The sequence below is a fragment of the Perca fluviatilis genome, chromosome 11 (assembly GCF_010015445.1).
Source record: "Perca fluviatilis chromosome 11, GENO_Pfluv_1.0, whole genome shotgun sequence".
NCBI lineage: Eukaryota > Metazoa > Chordata > Actinopteri > Perciformes > Percidae > Perca > Perca fluviatilis.
In genome coordinates, this window is record NC_053122.1 from 31,398,639 (window position 1) to 31,408,070 (window position 9,432).

The 9,432-nt window shown below is 39.1% G+C and overlaps 1 long non-coding RNA gene across 1 annotated transcript; it reads right to left on the reverse strand.

Moving 5' to 3' along the window:
* Window positions 1–3,664: 3,664 nt before the first annotated feature.
* Window positions 3,665–6,710, reverse strand: LOC120567738. Its single transcript, XR_005640608.1, has 5 exons — window positions 6,328–6,710; window positions 5,266–5,455; window positions 4,646–4,786; window positions 4,350–4,553; window positions 3,665–4,160 (listed from the first exon to the last, which is right to left on the reverse strand). It is a non-coding gene; the product is annotated as an uncharacterized LOC120567738 (long non-coding RNA).
* Between the last annotated feature and the right edge of the window lie 2,722 nt (window positions 6,711–9,432).

Sequence of the window (9,432 nt, forward strand, 5' to 3'; positions counted from 1 at the left end):
CAGCCCCCTATCCAGCGCCTTCACCGCTTCTTCCCCCAGTCAGGCGGGCAGGTCTGGGGCCAGCGCCTTTGTTTGGCTGCAGGACCAGATGTCTGTTTGCCTGTCCTGGACTACCTCTACTCCATGACCCCCATCCCGATGCACCCATCATCCCACCCCCACTGCGTGTCATGTTATATTGTTATGTTGTGTTATGTGCAGCAGTGCAAATGTACTGTTATGTGGTGTGCAGCAGTGCAAATGTATTGCTTGTGTGCTTATGTGCTGAGGTGTTTTTTTCCTGTTCCCACACTGTACCCCTATTCAGGGGCATAGTCTGGGAGTTGCCTTTTTCTCCTCGTCTCTCCTCATGTCATGCTGTATTTTCTTCCCAATTATATGTGTATGTACCTTGTAAAGCGCTTTGTGATTTATATCTGTGAAATGCGCTCTATAAATAAATTTTACTTACTTACTTACTTACTTACATCCAACCTCACTGTTACTCCACTCCATACCTCAGACCATTTTTTCATCTCTTATTCTCTCCCACTCTCCCAAGCTCACAACCATATCTCAAGAGACACCATACCTGTCCGCCGTAATATTCGTTCACTCTCTCCTTCTTCTCTGGCGGCATGTACTTTATCAATCCTCCCTCCATCTGACGCTTTCTTACTCATGCCTCCCAACGCTGCCACAGACACTCTACTCTCTACTCTATCCTCCTCTCTCGACTCTCTCTGCCCTCTTATTTCACGACTGTTTCCCTGATGCCCTCAAAGAGGCAAGAGTGACCCCACTACTCAAAAAAACAACACTCGACTCCTCTGATGTAAATAACTATAGACCTGTCTCCCTTCTTCCATTTCTATCTAAAACTCTTGAGCGGGCCATTTATAATAAACTCTCTACCTATCTCCACCAGAACAACCTTCTTGATCCCCACCAGTCTGGCTTCAAGGGTCCGTGTACTTGGCGGCCAACGGATTTTCGTTTTGAAAGGAAAAAAACAAAAACGAAAAACGGCCAGTTTCCCAATTACCATTAGTAAATAGGAAAACAAAAAACGGAAAACAACCCATTATTCGTTTTTTGTTTTGATATTAAAAAACGGAAAACGAAAAACTATCTCGTTATCCGATTTTCTTTGATGTGTTTGTAGATGGAACTCGGAAATTAAATTGTGTGTATAAGTCGTATTCCTTAATTTTGCATTGGTATTTTTTCGTGACCCGGAAGTTACTCCCGCCACGCCAAGACCCGCCCTTCAATAGCATTTATTGGCCAGGCGTTCATGAGAACGCAAGGTAACATAACCCCATTTGTACAGGTCCTATCCTGACCAATCGGCTATCCTAACCTCAACCACTCAAGGTGAAATGCCTAACCCCAACCAATCGAGCTGCTTCGTAGGGCGGGTCTTGGCGTGGCCATAGTGGGATTCGTAATTTTGCTTGCGGTCAGCAGAGGGTCCGCTGTCGTTTGGATGTCCGCGCAAACGACAATGGAAAGTTATGTTCTCTTTCGAGGAGGCAAACGGGTTACACTAAAAGATGATGACATGTCTGTGGACAAGATATGCAGGATATTTCAGGTGCTGTTATTGTTCAATATATTACACAATATATAAGTAGCTATAATTTACATTCTTGTAAGGATAACGTCATGTTGTGGACTTGCCAACACAGTTCACAGAGAGTTCACTTTTCTGCACCCTCAATCTTATACATCACGGTCATTACGAGGTCCACGGGGATCCAGATCAAAGTCAGCTTCCTGCAAGCAGAGCCCTACCCACTGCTGCTGTTCCTTTTGCCTTCATGCGCCGCCCCGCACCTGCCGCTTCTGCTTCCACCGAAACACCACGACCTTCCCCTGGAACTCCACGAGCTACTGGCCTGTTCCCTGCAAGATCCTTCCAAAGGTTACATGTTAAATATGCAACTGAACGCTGCTGCTAAAATGTCATCCTGTAGCTAAAATATTAATATAATTTTAGGCCCACATGTGTGACAGTCTGGTTTATCCACAGGTCAATCCATGTTGCTGACATAGTGAATGACAAGCTCAGTACTTCCAGGACAGTTGTCATTCGCTTTTTGGAAGCTGATGCAACTGTTGAACGAATAACAGCAAAGGTGAAGGATGCATTAGGCTGTGATGAGCCAATTACCCTGACAGACAGCCAAGGAAATGAAAGAGTGGACTCAGATGGCACAAGAAGTAAGTTTTATGATCAGAATGTTGCTTGTAATTAGTGTTGATTTTAAATACAAAAGTGAAGTAAATACTTTCTGATTCCTAAGGTTCCCAATACTGGAAACAGAACTCCAGAAAAATCTACGCCATCTCTGAATATGACTTTGTAGAGTTCCAGAATGGAAGAAGAGCCAAAGCAAGGTAATACAATATTTCATGTGAAGGCAAAATCATATATGAATGTAAAAAATTAAATATAGATTTGAGATATGTGAGTTACATTGTGTACCAGTGCCTTACACTGGCACACAAAGAACAGGAATCAGTTTTGAGTCTTGGTCATTAATTTATTCATTATGATTTAATTATAAGACTATTTGCCCAACAGAAATGTAAATTTACAACAACTAAGAGAATGTATCTTAGGTTGACACTATTACAGAGTAAAATATTCAGAAAAAGATGTTTAATCATTTGTTCATACAGTATACACCATTTTAATACATCTTGAATAATTTCTTTTCTGATCCTACATTTAAGTCGAAGGGCTGAAGACAGTTTGAGTGCACAAGAAGTCATTGGTAAAATCAACCAACTAAAGCAAGCTGCAGAGAGCCTCCAAGACATCACTACAACCATAAACCAGCTGTCTGAGCTTGCAAAGTCCAAAACCACAACAGTAATGCCAGATGCTTGTCTGCACACTTTAAAGGAAGCCTTCACCTGTCTAATCTGTAAAGGTATGTGTAAGTTATGTAACAAGTAGGTACATATACAGTACATGTTAATTTCCTTTTTTATATTGAAATAAACTATTAAATGTCATTCTGCATATTTTTGTTTGATTACAACCTTGCAGCTCTAATGGAAGAGCCCATGTTTTCCACATGCTGTGATTCTCTGGTTGGATGCCGAACATGTGTGGAGCAGTGGCTGTTAACCGCAGATCACTGTCTGAAATGCAGAGCTCAAGAGTTTGACTCCAAGGTGCACCAGGTTAAGGGTCTTTCTGCTTTCTTGTCTTCTTTCAAGGAGATACAAACAGAATAACTCCTATAACATTGTTTCAGCAAGGATGGCATCTATGTTACTGGAAAGCTAAAGAGGCTACAAAGTTTGCATTTTAGCAAACACCACAGCTGTTGATTTTATTTATCTGTTTTCTCAGAGGAAGATGAACTTGTTAATAAAATCATCTGTTGTGGTGTTATGTTGGAATGACAACCTGCAGCTTTCCAGGAACATGTCTAACCATCTCTGGTTTGCATTTTTCATTATCACATTGGTTCGATACGTGGTTATAATGTTTATTCCCGTTTGATGTTTTATAAAACATTTTGGAATGGAGCAGTTGTTCCTAACGGCAATTGACCTTTTAAAAGAACAGTTTATAAAGGAAGTAGTTCAAACAGATTAACTGATGTTATGTTCTTTATTGTTATCTGATGAGCTACATTTTTAGACAAAAGCTCAACTTCATTACATGACAATTACATTTAAAACAAAGACTTTACAAAGAAACAAAGATTGTAAGTGCTGTGTATTCATTGTAAACAATCAGTTACTTTGCATTGTTAGTGCAATTTATTTTGTTATGGACTGAAACCACTTTTACATTTTCCTCTGTAATAAATGTTATTTTTGGAAGTATACTGCTTCTTTATTGACCACTGCAGGTCACACACACCTTCTGGTGAAATCAATAAGAGACCTAACTGCATCTTTAAAAGGGCCGTAGTTATGGTGAACCACATTTTCGTACAGTGATAACATGTCAAAGTGAGAACCAAACTCAGTTTCAGTCCATTGTTGGGCCTCTTCTGAGGGGAAAGGATCGCATCCAAAAATGGATTCCCTTTTCAACGCGGATCCCATTTCCTGCTGATACAGGTCAGCTGCAACAGAACCACCAGGCAGAAGATCCTCGGGAAGTTTTGCAGGACACCCTTCTTTAGCCAGTTCATTTGGTATTCCCTTTCCTGCAAGACATAACATGTTGAATCTGCCCATATAATGTAGTTTCAATATACATTTGCAGTTTAATTTGAGCTACAAATGAATTAATCCAATACAAATTGAAAACTATAATAGAACAGCAAAAATGATTTAAACTGCTTAATTAATAAGTCATGACATTAATGTAGCCAGTAAAATGAAATTTATTATACCTGGGATCCTGTGTGCATTCCATGCCTCTGTGACTTTTGTGATGCCAATCCTAGCCATCTGGCATGTCAGGTTTGACACACAATACTTTGATGTGTTGTCCTCCTGTTCAGTTCATCTTGGTCCACCCGCTCTACCAAAGCTGTCTTCAAAGGGTAGTTGACTCTGGCATTCACCTCCGACCACATTCTCTCGATCACATGGTTCTGTGCAGGTTTTTAAGGATAGTGTTAGTCTGCTAATTAGAAATACAATTGCAAGAAACCTGGATTCATTTTTAACAAAACATTTATTTCACCCTTGTAGAAGGAGTCTGAAGGTAAGGCTGCCTTTGAGTATTGTGTCTGTGTTCTGCCAGCTTTTCCTATATGAATAATGCCAGATAAAACTCTTTCCCACAGTCAACTCTGACCTGATCCCATAGGAAAGTACAGCAGGTCTGAGGACAAATCACAGACAAACATAAAATATAACCTTTACACATAAACAGCATTAGTCTAAGCCATAAATCCCTAAAGTGCCAATTAAAAGTCCAAAGCACTTAAAAAAAAATGTCCAGCTGCAACACACACACACACACACACACACACACACACACACACACACACACACACACACACACACACACATCTGTGACCCATCAGATTTTGGGACCCAAATAGGAAGTGAAGCGCTCCGGGTGGTTGACGTTGTGAATTTGTCGCAGTTTAGTTAGGTTTAGGCACGAAAATTACTTGGTTAGGTTTAAGAAAAGATTGTGGTTTGGGTTTTCTTTCACACAGAATCTGATGGCTCGCAGAAATTGGTGTTACAGCGGCAAGCTACCACACAACCACCGAGCAATTTGGGTACAGTGTCTTGCCCAATGACACTTTGACATGCAGATTAGCACTACTAGCACTAACAAAGTTATCTTACCTGTACACTTCCTCATAAATTATGATGTTCTTTACTGGCATAGTGGAGTGACTGACTATCTTCTTGCTAAAGCCATCGATAGCCATTACATGGGTCACTCCGAGCATAAAAGCTTTTCATTCTGATCGACATGTAGCTTGTGCCCCATGTATTGTGCATTGTAGGGTATGGGGTTCAGATTTCGGGCACCCTAAAATATAAGAATGACATTATTATAAAATCTCAATAATCCTTGATTTGTATGATAAGATTCACCTACATCTAAGTTACAGTGGGGTCCAAACATCTGAAGCCCTGTTTCAGCAAGCAGGCTTAACAGACACTGAGCTTATCCCTGAGCTCTGAGTTGACTAAACCTGAGATGGGAAAGTCAGAGTTTTTGGTTCCAGAATAGCTGATAGAATTAGTTCAATCAACTCGTTGAACCGGATGGAAGCAAGTGAGTGGGGATGAAAAAAAGCTATCATCAATGAAGCTCCGATACTACGATTTACCATGGCAACGGGTGAATAAAGAGTAGAGCCTCCAGTCTAATCCAGTGGCACTAGAAATATGAATGTGTGCCAATGTGGAGTGGAGGAAGGATCAATAAGTCAAAAATATAAAATGTTATTCAGCATATTCCACTCCAGCTCATTCACCAGACTTTAAGTTCCTTAATGAATGATAAAGTGCTGGAATTCTCCCATATTACATTAGATTTTTAAATATATTTATACAGCTATAACCTCGAGGGACAAAATGCCAGTGGCTGAAGATAAAAATATGGATCAAACAGATAAGACACAGTTTGGGCTACTCATGGCTTATGGTTGTAAAGTCACATTCCGACCCAGGAGGCTAATTATTTTTTGAAGTGGAAAATGTGACTTCCATCAGGTTCAACATACTGAATATTGAACTAATTATATCAGCTGTTCTGAAACTGAGTTTCACCTCTCAGGCTCAGTCAACTCAGAGCTCAGGGTAAAGCTCAGAGTTTGTTAAGCCTGCTTCCTCAAACAGGGCCCTGATGTGTTCTATTGAAACGCAGAAAAAAAAACAACAATGCTATGACCTTACCTGCTGTCTTGCAATTTGGTAGGGTTGATGAATACGTCTCAACACTTTGCCCACTCTGCCCTCAGAAGCTTTAACCCCTTTTGCAGATAGATAGCCTGTCATCATTTTTCGGCCGAAATACGATCCAGTCTGGGAGAAGGAGTGCAACTTAGTTTAAATGTTAATTGTTATCCTAAACATTCTACTTAGTAATAAAGTGATTAAGACATTTAAAAAAAAAAAAAAATTGCAAACACTTTGGCTTCAAGTGCAAGAGAACATCAGCTTTATCATGCAGTGTAAGCTATGAAAAAATGTATTAAGTTACTGCTAATGCAAACTGAACATTTCCTGCTGCTGCAGCTTCACATTAAAAGCATTTCACTGGCGAAACACAAGTTGACTTTTATTATGAAGTGGTCACAGGAGATTAGCGCTGACCGCTCTCATTCATCAAAAATGAGTCTACATAACAAGACAACTACCATAGTCTAATAATAATAATAATAATAATAATAATAATAATGCAAAAACATTTTCAAAACTTCTCATTTTCACATAAAAGGTCTCTAACGTTGTTTTGCGCAATTGCTTTGGCAAAGATCTGTCAAACAAACTATAATCGAAAACCATGATATGGCTTAATCCCTTATCAAATCGCAAAAGACTCCGATTTAATACAACAATATCTGTCAAACAAACAGGCCTATAATAAGTATAAATAAGATATAAAATCAATATGTGATTTTTGGAGGTTAAAAAAGTAACTAAGTAACTTTTACTCAGTATATTTTAAATTAGCTACTTTTAATAGTAATTTTACTTGTACTTGAGTTAACAACAAAGTAAAAGTAGGCTACTTTTACTTAAGTAGATCATTTTTTTACTCTTTTCACCTCTGCTGATTTATTTAAATCTAAAAATTGCATAGGCCTAGCTCTAGTCTGCATATCGGCCTAGCTGTGGTCAGCTTTTTATTTACTTTAAGAGTAGCATTCATTTGTATGTTTAACAAAAGCGGTAAACGGCGATTGATAAAAAAAAAAAAAAAAAAATTACCTCAGCAATACCTGAGCACACCACCTCCGCACACTCCTCTCAGAAAACCCCTGAATCGTTCCAAACTGTGAACCCAACGCAGCTGATATATCCCCACAAGACATCCCATTCTTTCTGTTTTCTATTATAATACTAGCATATTCATCTAAAAACATTTTAACGTCCGTATCATTCTGTCTATGGTCTCATTGATGTCCAAATGATGTCCGGGTATGCAGCATAGGTCCGTGTACTTTTTCGTTCATTCGATTTTCATTTCATAAACAGACTTAAAAAACAAAAAACGAATGGTTATTTGCTTTTCGTTTTAAAATACAACAATTGAAATTGGAATACAATGCGTTTTTTCCTTTTCATGGTCAAAAGGGGATGGGAGAAATTAAAAAATATGCTGCGATTTTCATTTTCTATTTCATATAACAAAAATAAAATCACTCGGAAATAGAAATGAAAAAAGGCTTGTTTTTTTTATATTCAGGGACCGGATGTTGTCATTTCCAAGGCAACAGCGCCAGCCTAGCCTACCAGTGTTGCATTCAGCCCAGGCTAAAATTACTTTGGAAACCTGTGCTCTTGATAATGCTTGGGGGGGGGGGGGATTTTATTTCATAATGTCACATGTATTTATTACCCTCTCTCCGTGCCTCCCTCTGACTATCTGTCTCTACCCGCCGCAGACAACTTTGCCCCAATCGAACCAGCTGAGGAAACAGACTTTCGGTTCACGGCTGCAACGTTACCGTTAGGCCACCGTTAACAATCCCAGCAAACTTTCTGTTGCTGATCTGACATATACACAGAAAAAAAAGGTGCTAACTGGAACCAAAAATGGTTCTTAAGAGTGATGCCATAGAAGAACCATTTTCACTTCCACAAAGAACCTTTTAACAAGAGGTTCTTCAAAGAACCATCACAAAATGGTTCTTTGATGCACTATTAATGGTTCTTCAAAGAACCATATTAAAAATTGGTTCTTTAAGGATCCATTTTCAAGAAGGTTCTTTGTGGAGCCAACTGGTTCAATAAAGAACCTCTTTCAAAAGGTTCTTTAAAGAAACTGGTTCAATAAAGAACCTCTTTCAAATGGTTCTTCAAAGAAACTGGTTCAATAAAGAACCTCTTTCAAAAGGTTCTTCAGAATAAATGGTTCTTTGTTCATTTTAAATGTTATCATGGGTATTATTAGTTAAAAACAAGAACAATACATGCATATATTTCACTATTTGACAACTTTATTGTTTATTGTTGACCATATTTAATTAAATTACATTACAAAAAAATGAGAAAAATGTAACAAATGTTACACAATGACAATACAAGTAGATCCAACCAGGCAATCTGATTGACCAAACATTCAGAACATGCTCACATCAGCAAGACAGCAACATTACAGAGTTGAATCAAAAACTTTTGAAACATTTAGTGAAAGTTACATATTTATATAGTGATTCACAACACTGAGTTCTGGATTCCCCAGTGTCCTGACTGCCGTGTCACAAAGTTCCCCTGGTGTCCACCGCCATTTGGTAAAGTAACTGCCATGGCAGCAAGGACACTGGGGAACCCTGAGTTCCCTGTCATGAGTGTGACAAATGTCAGTTTTTAAAATTAGGTTATTGACATGTAAGGAGGATTTCTGGTCACAATAAAAACACTTTTCATGAGTTATGACTATGAAATTTGGATGTGTTGTACAGTGGAGAGTGGTCTACTTAACCAAGCTTGTTCCAGATAGTAGTAGTCTGTCCCTAAAAGAAATGACAGTGAGGAAACTGGGGTTAGTTCCCATTCACTCTATGACAGTTGTTAAAGTGATGGTTCGGAGTAATTCACCCTAGGGTCCTTTGCACCATGACCTTGAGCCAAACACCCCCCCAGAAGCTTTTTTCAGCTGGGTCTAGCATTGGGAGAGTTAGCGTAGAGTAGCGTTAGCCGCTGAATAGCTTAGCGCAGGGGCTAATGGACCCACGTTTGTATCTCGTAAATGACCCCACTAATAATGCCGGAAATGATACCAAAGGTCTACAAGTAGTACAAATAGGTTATGCACTCATAAAACGATGGATT